The sequence below is a fragment of the Arachis ipaensis genome, chromosome B05, assembly GCF_000816755.2.
Source record: "Arachis ipaensis cultivar K30076 chromosome B05, Araip1.1, whole genome shotgun sequence".
Taxonomy (NCBI): Eukaryota; Viridiplantae; Streptophyta; class Magnoliopsida; order Fabales; family Fabaceae; genus Arachis; species Arachis ipaensis.
The window spans coordinates 40974664-40987726 of record NC_029789.2 but is presented as its reverse complement, the minus strand read 5'-3'; the positions used below and the strand labels follow the sequence as shown (position 1 = coordinate 40987726).

The 13063-nt window shown below is 38.3% G+C and overlaps 1 pseudogene; it reads right to left on the bottom strand.

The window, feature by feature from the left end:
* Positions 1 to 3489, bottom strand: part of LOC107640551 — an 8773-nt pseudogene extending 5284 nt beyond the window's left edge.

Genomic DNA, 13063 nt, shown 5'->3' with positions numbered 1-13063 from the left:
TGGGGCACGCAGTTGCGTGGTGGGGGTGAAAATGGGGGTGACGCGATCGCGTAGGTCGCGCGATCGCATGAGAGGGGTAGGAGAGGGGATGACGCGATCGCGTGGGTCGCGCGATCGCGTCGCTGGAATTTGTGCTAGACGCATGACTCCAGCATCGTTTCGGCGCAACTCTCTGTCTCCTTCTAGTGTGTTGTGCAATCCATGCGACGCGATCGTGTCACTCACGCGGTCGCGTGGGATTATTTTTGTGCAAGTGACGCGATCGCATGGGGCATGCGATCGCATGGGCCAATATGTGCAAAACGTACAAGGGCCGCACGATTCCAGCCTAACTTTCTGGACGTTGGATCTTGACGCCGATCTCCAGGGCACGCGGCCGCGTGGGTGACACGGTTGCGTGGATAGTGTTTTCGCAATATGACGCGATCGCATGGGGCATGTGGTCGCGTCGTGCATCCCCTTTTTTTTATGTGTATGATAAATGCAGAATGCAATGATTAACATGAATTCTATGCATGATTCCAGGTTCAATGAAGTAAAATGAAAAGGAAATAAAAAATGAAAGCAATTAACAAGAAATAAATTGAAAAAGAAGCGACCATACCATGGTGGGTTGTCTCCCACCTAGCACTTTTAGTTAAAGTCCTTAAGTTGGACATTATAGGAGCTTCCTGCTATGGCGGCTTATGTTTAAATTCGTCCAAAAATCTCCACCAGTGCTTGGAATGCCAATAGCCTCCAGGGTCCCAAACTAGGCATGTAAAGCTTCTGAGCAGCTTCAAACAAATTTTTAGGCTCCCAGAGTGACGAATGTCAGAATAGATTCCAGGATCCCGAGCTTTGCTATTAAATCCGCCTCCATCTTGATCTATATGTTTCCATCCGGGCGGTTTAAAAAGTAGAATCTCACCATGGTGACCAAACATTCTCTGTGATCCATGCAATTGAGCATGATACCAATCCGTGTACTTCGAGGTGAAGCGTGGAACCTTATTGAACCTTGTGCACCAACTCTGAGTACGAGCCATTTCCCTCTTACTCTTAAAGCCGTAAAGAGCTCTAAGCTGGCCATCTGTTTCAAGTAAACCATATTCAAGTGAATAAGTAAAGTTATAGGTTAAGGATTGTACCCACTTGAAGCTTGTATTAGGTGGTAATGGCCTTGGGATAGGTGTTTCCGGTGGTTCTGTAAGTTCTACTTCCTTGTGCTCTTCTGTGAATTCCTCCACTTCCTTGCAAGGTTCTACAATTGTATCTGTGTCCTGGTCAAAGTCTTCTATGTCTTCCTCATCACTTGAGTCATAGATTGGAGGTTGAGAGAAATCTACCTCCGCATCGTCTTCATATTCACTTGGGGAATATTCTTCGACCTCAGATAATTCACTTGCGGATGCCAGTTCCTTACTAAGAGAATTTGACATGTGACTATCATCATCAAGGGAATTTGTGTCTTGGGTTATTCTGTCTGATTCTTCATAAACAACTTGCCTTGGAGATTGTACAATATCCTCTTTAGCATCAACTGTAGCGTCCTTGACGGAGTTCTCCTCAGTTCTGGATTCCCATGGAGGTTCAGCATCTCCTAGGTCTTCAACGAACTCTTATTCTTAAACAATGACAGCTTCTTCTACTTGTTCTAGTACGAATTCATTCTCTGTCTTGTCCACTGGAGTTTCTGGTATCTCCTTCATGCTATGCTCTTTGTTAGACTGTTCACATGGGGCTGTGGCTGATCCTTGTGTATTTGAGCGCCTAGAAACCCATTGAATTATTGCTTGCTCCAGTTGTCGAATGGTTGTTTGAAGTTTATTTACTGTTTCCTTTAGGCGAACCTCTGCTTCTCGGGTTGCCGGACTTGGACATGATACATAGGAAAGTGGCGGTGATTGGGAGTGATTGGATTGGTACTAGGGTAATTAGATCCTCTTGGCTCCATCCATCCTTGATTGGTCTGACCTTGATGCATATTCCTACTGTAACTTCTATTTCTTTCAACAAAGTTAGAACCAAACTCAAAGCGAGAGGGGTGAGAGTTCATGGTAGCAAATAAAGATAAAAAGGAAAAACAAAAATAAAGAAACAAGCAAAAGAAAAATATTTACAATAACCAATAATAAGGCACACGTTAGCCATTCCCCGGCAACGGCGCCATTTTGACGTTGGGATTTTTGCCAGTAAAAAAATTCATAAAAATAGTCGCGTTGTAGATATAGTCTCTAAACCAACAAAAATCCCTTCGTGCAAACGTTTTGGTTGTCACAAGTAACAAACCCCTTAAAAATTGTTAACCGAGTATTCAAACCTCGGGTCGTCTTCTCAAGGAACTACAAGGAAGTATGTTCTTATTATTGGCTATAAAGGTTGTAATCGGGGTTTAGAAGGTGAAAAGCAAGTGATTTGAATGACAAGTAGAGTAGATGGCAATTAAAATAAATAAATACTATAAAGCAGACTTTTGACAAGGTAAGAGAAATTGGAAGTCTAACTTAGTTATCTCTCTCAACAATAATGAAAGTTGAATCTAAATCCCACTTAGTTAACCCTTGCTAAAACAAAGAAAAGTCAAGGGACTAATTAGTTTGACCTTCGAATCCTATTTATTTCCTAAGAAAAAGTTGGGATTATTGAAGCTCAGTTCAATTAGCAAGATAACGATTATCAATTATGCTGAGTTTGACAACTGTTGAGTTACTGATTTCTTAACCAAGACTTAAAGGTAATTAAAATAATTAATTTTAAAGCTTAGGAAACATGTTTTTCACATACATCACATAATAAGGAAGGAAAAGTAAAACCATGCAATTAATATGAATAAGTGGGTGAAGGATTGAATAAATCATTCAAACTAAGCACAAAATAACTCATGAAATATGGGTTTATCAAGGGTCCCTTTTGGATTGGTGGAAGCTGGTTTTGCAGAAATAGGTGTTTTTGGTGTTGATGTCTTCTTATCCGTCTTACTTGACTGGTTATTCTGAGCTTTCTTTGCATTATTGGACACGGTGGCAACACAACTTTTCCACAGCCGAGCAGCGATCCAGTGTTCCTTCCAGCTCCAACCCCAATTAGCTTTACCAAGTTCACAGTTTCCTAGCCCTTGGCTCTTACTATAGTTGTCCCTCCACTGTGATTCACAAGAGATTTATTTGACTTGAGTCTGAATATGCAAAAGTAGATAATGGGACATTTCTTAAGATCATAACATACCTGATGAGAAAAGCTATATGCCATAGCTCTTTAACGCTTAACAGCTACTTTTTCTCTCTGATGTATCCTTCCAACAACTTCCTTTATGGTTTCAGAACCACTACACGATTCAACCTGTAACTTAATACATTGATTCAAACAAGTACGTGTCTCTAGAATAGTTACTTAGAAAGAAGAAAGCAATTAGGGGAAGCAAAAATTTACCTCCAGATTATGGAGCTTTGCCTCAAGTTTAAGCTGAGATTCTAGTTTCTTCCGCCTGATCCTGTCTTCAGTCACCATACAACAAAGACAACACACATAATTTTATAATAACTTCTATATTCAGTATTAGCCAAAGTATGTAAGTGAAAAATTAATAGAAAAGATCTACAAACATGTCCTCTAAACCTACAAAAATGGCCCAATAACTGATGTTAATCAATGGATGAAGAGTTTTATGTATGCAATCACAGTGACTATATTGTATATTCATCATATTACATATAAAATCAACATATAAAATGTATCTAAAAGGAAAAGAGACATGAATTGTGTCTAACAAAAATATAACTAAAATTATGCTAAATTCAATTTAAGAAAAGAAATAGAATCCTGTATTCTAGTACAAATTAGCCAGTTTGGGGGTAAAGGGCATAAATAATAACCTACCAATTTAGTCCACATCCTCATCTTCGTCCATTCCCAGTTACCCTAAAATAATATATAGAAAATAATTGAGGATACACTACAAATTTGATGTCATCATTCAAAAGATAAGATGAAATTAGAAGTAAAGAGCCCATGAATAAAAATGATTAAAAAAGAAAAGCCACAAACCTCTGAGATTCACTTATCTTAGTTACGATAACTCATTTCAAGGATAAGGAGCAACATCCAAATATTTATGTTTCCTGTGCAAATCCAAATAATGGCTACATTCTTTTAGAAACGGAGAACAAAAACATGCACTCACATAAACGTAAACAACTACAAATTTCACAATACCTTGATTCTCTACGTATCTTCATAATCCTTTGTCAAACTAGCAAGCCACAAAATTTGAATATTTAAAAAATTTTAAATCCAATCATATAACAAGACATGAAATGTGAGTAACAAATAGAAACACTACCAAAAAAAATCTATCAAAGATATTCAAGGATCAAAGAAATTGATGTGAACATCAAAACACTGACTAAGTAGTTTCAAAATTAAAAAAAAGTTCTCAAAGAATCTTACAATCTAATTTCATGGACATATAGGCATTAGTTTCTTGCTAGTTGCACAAACAAGGAATATTCAACAAGTCCCTGAATCTATAGTCACAGAAAAAAAAGAATATGACATTGCAAAGTTATAATGCAATCACAACTCAGATTTCTCTAATTGATCAAATAAACACAACACAATACACCAAAAAAACTGAAAATAAAAAAAAAGAACGAACTTACCTAAAACAATTGAACTAGCACCTAGTAGCAGTGACTCAGGTGTCAGCGAACCAACACTACCCATCACCATTGCCGTCATGCAGGGACAGATCTATGAGCGATGATAATGAGGCGGAGAATAGGCAGATCCGGGATGCAGAGGAGCTTTTCTAAACTTAGCCTAGACGAGGTTGTCGAACACAATGATGAACCCCATGATTTCCAAGACAAGGCGAGGATTTGACTATAGTCATTAAAAAAGAGATAAGCTCGGAGGAAAGAAGGGGGGATGAGATGATGGAAGGATGGGAAGCCACAAAAAGAGGGGCAAATTGGGTGGTTTAGGTTTTAGGGTAAATTGAGTGCAAAGGAGAGGGCGATACCAAAGTGGACTAGAGATTAAGATGGTGACTATACTGGTGAGAAAGGGTTTTGTATAACACCTTGCCACCAGAATATCATGCTTCCGGCTACACCACTTTGATAGCTTGGATATTACGACGACTTTAAACATATTTAATACTAAGATAGGAGCATGTTAAAAACTTAAAGCCGTATAATCTTTCCAAAAGGGACTTTTTAGTTGAAAATGTAATACCCTAATATTCAAATCCTTATGCCCGAGTCATAAGTCAATGATAATAAGGTGATACAACTCTCAAGGTGGATTTTTAATACATAAATATAAGTATAATTGAAAGGAGTATTAATCGAAAAGTCTGAAAAGAGTAAAAATAAAGTCGCGAAGTCGTATCACTCACGCATCAACGACTAAAAGATAAAGCGTGAAGCCGAAGGCGATATACAGATAAAGGCATAAAGGAGAGGAAGAGAAGGACATTATATAGATATATATATAACATAAGTAAATAGCCACTATTCGCGACCCGCGAAGTTTAGGTCGGCTAGGGTACAGTGTGAAAGTAGTTGACAACAGAATCTCCTAATCTCTCCCAAAAGAAACATAAGATCCTCTATAGGCAAGTTCAAAGGAGTTCAATAGATATTATAAGCTTTTCAAAATAAAGGTGGAGAGATTCTAAGAAAAATATAAAGTAGAGAATATAAAGATCTTTGCCGTCTCTCAGATGAACCACAGCTCACTTCTGAGCACCTAGACCTGTATCTGAAAAACAAGAGATATATACGGAATGAGAACCCCCGACCCATGGGTTCCCAGTACGGTAAAAGTGCCAAATAAATACAATGCATTGTTGTGATTGAGTCCATCATTGATTATAGCTCACTTATCCCAAATAGCCTACCATTTCATTTGCCTTTGTTTGCCACTTTGAGCCTTTTTAACCCCTTTTGTTCTTTATATTACCACATTGACGATTGGATTTTTGTTAGTAAAGAATTCACAAATAAGTTCTCGTTGCAAGTATAGTTTCTAAACCAACAAGAATCCTTTCGTACAAAAAAATTGTTCGTCACTAAAGCAAACCCAATAAAAATAATAACCGAAGTATTTAAACCTCGGGTCGTCTCTCAAGGAACTGCAGGTAGGTGCGTTACTTATTATTGGTTATGAGTTTTCTGAGAAATTTTGAGAGTTGGAAAACAGAAAAATAAATGATTATAAATTAAAGCAATGAAAATTAACAAGAGAATTTATATAATTAAAATAAAAAGCCTTGCCTAGGAAAAGATTAGTCAGAAGTTCTATCCTTGTTGGATTTCCCAAGATTAATAGTAATAGGTTGTTATTTCTACTTAGTTAACCCTTATTGAATAAAGGAAAGTCAAGTAGGAAGCCAACTTCTATTCACAAGTCCTAATCCTCTCCCTTGGGAAGGATTAGCGTAGTGAATAGAGAGCCAGCCAACAATTCCCAATTACAAATTAACTCTTGAGTCTTTCAACTCAAGAGTCTCCAATTACTCAATTCAAGCTAAGAATGTAAAAAGCTAAATTAAAATCATAAATATGAAATACCTCAAATTGCATTAAATAAAGAAATCAAATCTAACATGGAGTTCATAAACCAAATTGGAAAATTAATAAGCTAGAATGCTAGAATAAATAAAAGTAGAAGAGAAACTAAATTAAAGAAACATTGAACCTGGAATTGAGAAGAAATAAACTAAAAACTAAGAGAAATCCTAAAACCTAGAGAGAGGCCTCTCCTCTCTCTCTAGAAACTACATCTAAAACCTAAAATTGTGAATAATTGATGAATGAATGAATGTATTGATTCTCCCACTCTGTAGCCTCTAATCTGTGTTTTCTGGATCGAAAACTGGGTCAAAAATAGCCCAGAAATTACCCTCAGCGATTTTTGATACGTCCAGCACGTGGCCCTGTCACGCGTACGCGTGGATTGAATTTTCGCCAGGTCACGTGTACGCGTGATCCACGCGTGTGCGTCACCTAACAGCGTGGAAACTATGACAAACTATATATCATTTCGAAGCACTGGATGTTAGCTTTCCAACGCAACTGAAACCGCCTCATTTGGACCTCTGTAGCTCAAGTTATGATTGAATTAATACAAAGAGGTCAGGTTGGACAGCTTAGCAATTCCTTCAGTTTCTTGTATTTCTTTCACTTTTGCATGCTTCTTTTCCATCCACTAAGCCATTCCTACCCTATAAACCCTGAAATCACTTAACACACATATCAAGACATCGAATGATAATAAGAGAGGATTAAAATTAGCAAATTCAAGACCAAAGAAGCATGTTTTCAATCGTAGCCCAAAATTAGGAAGGATTTGTAAAACCATGCAAATTGTATGAATAAGCGTGCAAAGAATTGATAAAAACCACTCAATTTAGCACAAGATAAACCATAAAATAGTGGTTTATCAATCTCCCCACACTTAAACATTAGCATGTCCTCATGCTAAGCTCAAGAGAAGCTATAAAGGAGTGAAGAGGAATGGTGGAACTTATGAAATGCAATCTATCTATATGAATGCAACTAAATGCAAAATGCTCTACTGACTTGGTTAAAGGTAAACAAATTCTCCGAGACAAACATAAATCAGATTTCACTAATTCAAATCATACAGTAAAAGACAAGTAAACTTGTAAGAAGATAGCTCATGAAAGCAGGGAACATAGAATCTAGCATTGAACCCTCACTGGTAGTGTATATGTACTCTAATCTCTCAAGTGTATAGGGTTAATCACTCTTCTCTTCTCTAGTCATGCTTTCTAAACTTTGTTCTTCAACTAACCGATTAACAAAAATTTAGTATACCAATGCAAACATCGTGAGGTCTTTTCAAGGTTGTAATGGGGCTAAGGTAAGGGTGAGGGTATATGTATGGCCAAGTGAGCTAAAATATGAATCTTTGACTAACCTGAGCTTTCACCTAACACACACACACACTCTATGTAATTCTAATTCATGCCTAGCTACCCATAATTCCCACTTTTGTATCACATACTCATGTACCAAATATTTCTTTAATTTTATCACATATACATTGATTATTAAACTTAGCATTGGGGTAATTTTGTCCCCTTATTTAATTACTTATTTATTTGAATATTTTTGGTTTTTTTTTAAATCATAAAAGCAAACATAACATATCAATGCACATGGATTTTTTATTTTTTCTGGTCTCACATGAGTAGGTACCCAAATTCCCAATACTTTGTCAATGAAACACTATATACTTTCATCAACCCAAGTTCCCACAGTTTCCCACAGTTAATTGATACACAATCTCTAACTTAAGCTAACCAAAGATTCACTTGGGTAATTAATTATTTTTCTGCTTAAGGCTAGTGATGTGGTAAAATATAGAACAAATAGGGATTAGAAGGCTCAAGGTGGCTAACAAATGTGATTGAAAGGGTAGGCTATTTGGGATAAGTGAGCTAATAACAAATGATGGCCTCAATCATATGTATGCATATAAATACACTAAACATTGGACATATAGAGTGGAACAAAATATAGATTACAATTATAGAGAAGAAAACACACAAAAATAAAATGTTATGGTTAAATAGTGTAACTATGTAATTAAGCTTAAATCTCACAGGTTGCGTGTTCTTAGCTATAATTCATGTTCCAATTTACAGTCTTCAAACCAGTTTAACACAAATTTTTCAATTTAAATTAGTGAAATGCTATAAAAGGGTCTTGAAAAAGAAAATATTACTTCAACCAAGCAAAACATACATGCAAACAATTATTATCATGCAATCTATCCTGTCTAACAAAAGAAAAAATCAAATGTTGGTGTTAAGAGAGAAAAGTTACCTCCGGAAGTCAAGGACTGACCTCTCCACACTTAAGGCTTGGCACGGTCGTCCGTGCCGTCAGTAAGGAGCAAGGGAGGGTTGAAAGCGTCGCCTCCACTGTCTGGTTCGCCTTGGCTCTCTGTACTACTGGATGAAAGGGAGTCTGGGGTGTCCTTTTGTTCTGGAGGTGGGTAGGTACCAGCTATGAGTTCCTTCAGATAGTTGTATCTGCGCTTGTTACGGTGCTCCATTTGCTCCATTCGCTGGTCTTGCCGGTCGAACCTCTCAAGGATCTGTAGGAACATTTGATGGATGGATGGTGCTTGTGGTGTGGATGACGGTGCAGTGGAAGAGGGGGGAGTATCCAAAGATGGACCTGCAGGCCGGCTTGCAGATGGAACTGGCGGCCTGATGTACTTCCCATGCGGGACATACTGGTCTGCTCTAGGGATGATGACCTTCGTGTCGCCTGCCCGAGAGGACACACCTGCTGCAGAGACTAAATCTGAAATCAAGGCAAAAAAAGGCAGGTTACCCACAATCTGTACGTGTCCCATGGCATCCTGGATGTATTCGGGCAGGTTGAGGGGCTGCTCTGTCAAGATGCACCAGATGAGGACAGCCATGTCTGCTGTGAAGGTCGACTCGTGAGTGCTCGGAACGACATAGTGGGACATGATTTGTGCTCACACGCGAGCCTCCAGGGTGAGTGACTGGGCTGAGATGCTCTTAGGTTTTGAACGATGCTACCCGTAGATCCACTTGCTGCCAGGTTGGGCTATAACTCCAAGTACGCTATTCCAGTCGAACTGATACATCTGGCGCTTACGAGATGCCTCTTGATATATGATAAACCACTATTTTATGGTTTATCTTGTGTTCATTTGAGTGATTTTTATCAACTATTTACCCACTTATTCATACTATTTGCATGGTTTTACATTTGCCTTCCTAATTATGTGCTTTGATTGAAAACATGCTTCTTTGATCTTATATTTGCTTATTATTAATCCTCTCTTATTACCATTGGATGCTTTGATATGTGTGTTAAGTGTTTTCAGATATTATAAGGCAGGAATGGCTTGGAGGATGGGAAGAAAGCATGCAAAAGTGGAAGGAATACAAGAAGTTGGAGAAATTGCTAAGCTGTCCAGCCTGACCTCTCTGCACTCAAACGGCTATAACTTTAGCTACAGAGGTCCAAACGATGCGGTTTCAGTTGCGTTGGAAAGCTAACGTCTAGTGCTTCGATTTGATATATAATATGTTATAGTTCCCCTGACGCTAGGCGACGCGACCGCGTGATCCATGCGGCCGCGTCGCAATGACGGAAATCCAGCGTGGCAAAATTCAAAACCAGCGAATTCTGGACTGTTTCTGACCCAGTTTGCGGCCCAGAAAACACAGATTAGAGGCTATAAAGTGGGGGGCTACACCCATTCATAGAAGGCTCTCACAATTCACAATTTTAGGAGTAGATGTAGTTTTTAGAGAGAGAGGTTCTCTCCTCTCTCTTAGAATTAGGATTTAGGATTTCTCTTAGTTTTAGGAGTGCCTCTAAATCCCAGGTTCAATGTTCTTCAGTTATTATTTCTCTTCTACTTTTAGATACTCTAATACTTTTATTTGATAATTACTTATGTTGCCCATTTGATTCATAAATCTTTCATGTTAGATTGGATTGCTTTTATTAATATAATTTGAGGAATTTTCAGATTTAATTTTGCTTTGCTTTATTTATATTGATGCTATTTAATTTAGATATTTTCTTCCTTTTGGCATTGGTTAAGTAATTGGTAACGCTTGAGTTGTCAAATAAAGGAGTGGTTGAAATTGGGAGTTGCTCCAATAACTCTAGTCTTTCCATCGGAATTGACTAGGACTTGAGGATTAAGCCAATTAATCCACTTGATCTACCTTCATAGTTAGAGGTTAACAAAGTGAGATTAAAATCCAAATTTCATCACAATTGATAAGGATAGGACCTCCAGTTCTTATACCTTGCCAAGAGATTTTATTTTATTATTATTATTTTATTTTATTTTATTTGTCATATAACATATTCCCACCTTACTTCCTAAACCCCAATTTACAAACTCATAACCAATAATAAGAACATACTTCCCTGCAATTCCTTGAGAAGACGACCCGAGGTTTAAATACTCGGTTATCAATTTTAAAGGGGTTTGTTACTTGTGACAACCACAACTTTTGTAAGAAAGGTTGATTGCTTGGTTTAGTAACTATACTTACAACGAGAGTTTCTATAACCTCTAAACCATCAATCTTCAGTTCTTCAATATGCATCCATCCTTCTGGACTAGGTGGAAGGTCCAATGCTCTGTGTATGGCAATCTCGGAGACAGGGACTTGCTGCTGACGGACGAAGACGGTCTGTAGAGTACGCGAGTAGAAGTTTGAGTAGAATTCAACTACCCAGGATAAGTTGGCCTCTCGCGGCTGTCTCCTCAAAAATTTCCACTACCTCCTCATAATTCGGGGCTCCACAAAATCAACAAAGTGTGTTGGGATAATGAGTAGATGCTCATTGTTGTAGTTCCTCTCAGCCAGGATGGGGAACATCTGTTCGTAATAATGGTTAGCAAACCGTGTGGAGTCCCGGGCGGGAAAGGCTTTCTCTGATTCATCAACTCTAATAATCCTCTTCACTTGCTTTGTTGGTGGCTTGACACTGGTAGATGGAAGTACCTTTTCTAGTGTTCTCTTGGTTCCTTTCCTAGCCGATGGCTTGTCAGTGGCTTTCTCTTTACCCTTCCTAGTGGCCATCCTGAAAAGGGAGAAAAGAAAGGGACATGAAATCAAATAGCTAGAACCGGGAGGAGGAAAATACAAGTGATAATCAATGCTAAGGTAAAGAAAAAGGTCGTAAACACATGGTCGCGATTCCATGTAATTAGGTCATCAATGTAAATATAGCATGATAACTTAAGACAATGAGATTCAAGATGGTTATTAGCATGCCGGCAAAGGCATGAGTAGCATAGATCAAGCATTAATAGATTAAGTTGATTATCCAATGTAACAAACTAACAATCACATTTGTATTGACAATTATATTGAATTAATAAAAGATTGCAAGGGTTTTGTGAAAAACAGGCAGTAGAGTGGAAGAATAGAATAATTAAGAATTCACAATGCTATACGGACTTTTCACAAACACTTGGTATGCATGTAAAATAAATTAGGGAAAGTATGAAATCCAACATGCATGCAACCCCAAGATTAGTGTTAATTGTCAAATCACACCCCAATATATCCATAAGCAAAATATAGAAGAAAACAATCACCCATTTAAATTTCTAACACCAACATAAAAATGCATGGAAGAAGAAAGGAAAAGAAACCATAGATAATGAAATTAAAAGAAAAAGAAAGAAAGAAACATAAATTAAAGGAATAATAAAAGAGTAAAAGGGGAAGAAGAAGAGAACCTGGATGAGGTAGATGAAGAAGGGAAGAAGAAAGTAATAGAAAGTAAGAAAGGATAAGGAAGAAGAAAAAAAGAAGGAAGAAAATAATTAGGATTGAAAAGAATTATGAGTGGGGGAGAAAAGATTTGAAATCAGGTGCTGAAATGGGTAAATTGTGCGTCGCATGCGACGCGTACGCGTGGGTCGCTCTATCGTCAGGTGATATGGGTTGTGCAATTGGCGCGAAGGAAGCCTTGCGCACGCACAACTCTCTGTCTCATACGCACGAGAGCAAAAATTGAATATGACGCGCACGCGTGATAGGTTGTGGTGGGAAAACGACGCGTACGCGTGATAGGGCTTGTGCTCCCAGCACAGTTCCAGCCTCACACCATCATAATTTTCTGGCCATACACTCATTTACGCCAATTTGCAGGGTCACGCGTACACGTGAGGGACGCGTACGCGTGGTCTTGCTTGTGCTTAAGGCACGCTTCCAGCTCTGCTCCCACGCAACTCTCTGGTCAATTCTTCCTTGTTTCGCGTGCACATATGACACGTACGCGTCAGCGACGCTTGTGTGTTGTGCATTTTTTTTTATGCAGAATGCAAAATGCAGCATGCAGATGTATATGCAGAAACTGTGAATGACTACTAAGAAAATTAAAATAAAATATACTAAGAATGAGAAGAAAGGATCATACCATGGTGGGTTGTCTCCCACCTATCACTTTGCTTTTATGTCCTTAAGTTAGACGGTCCACAAGCTCAATCTGCTTCTGTTGGTGGATCTTCCAAGAGGAAGATCTCC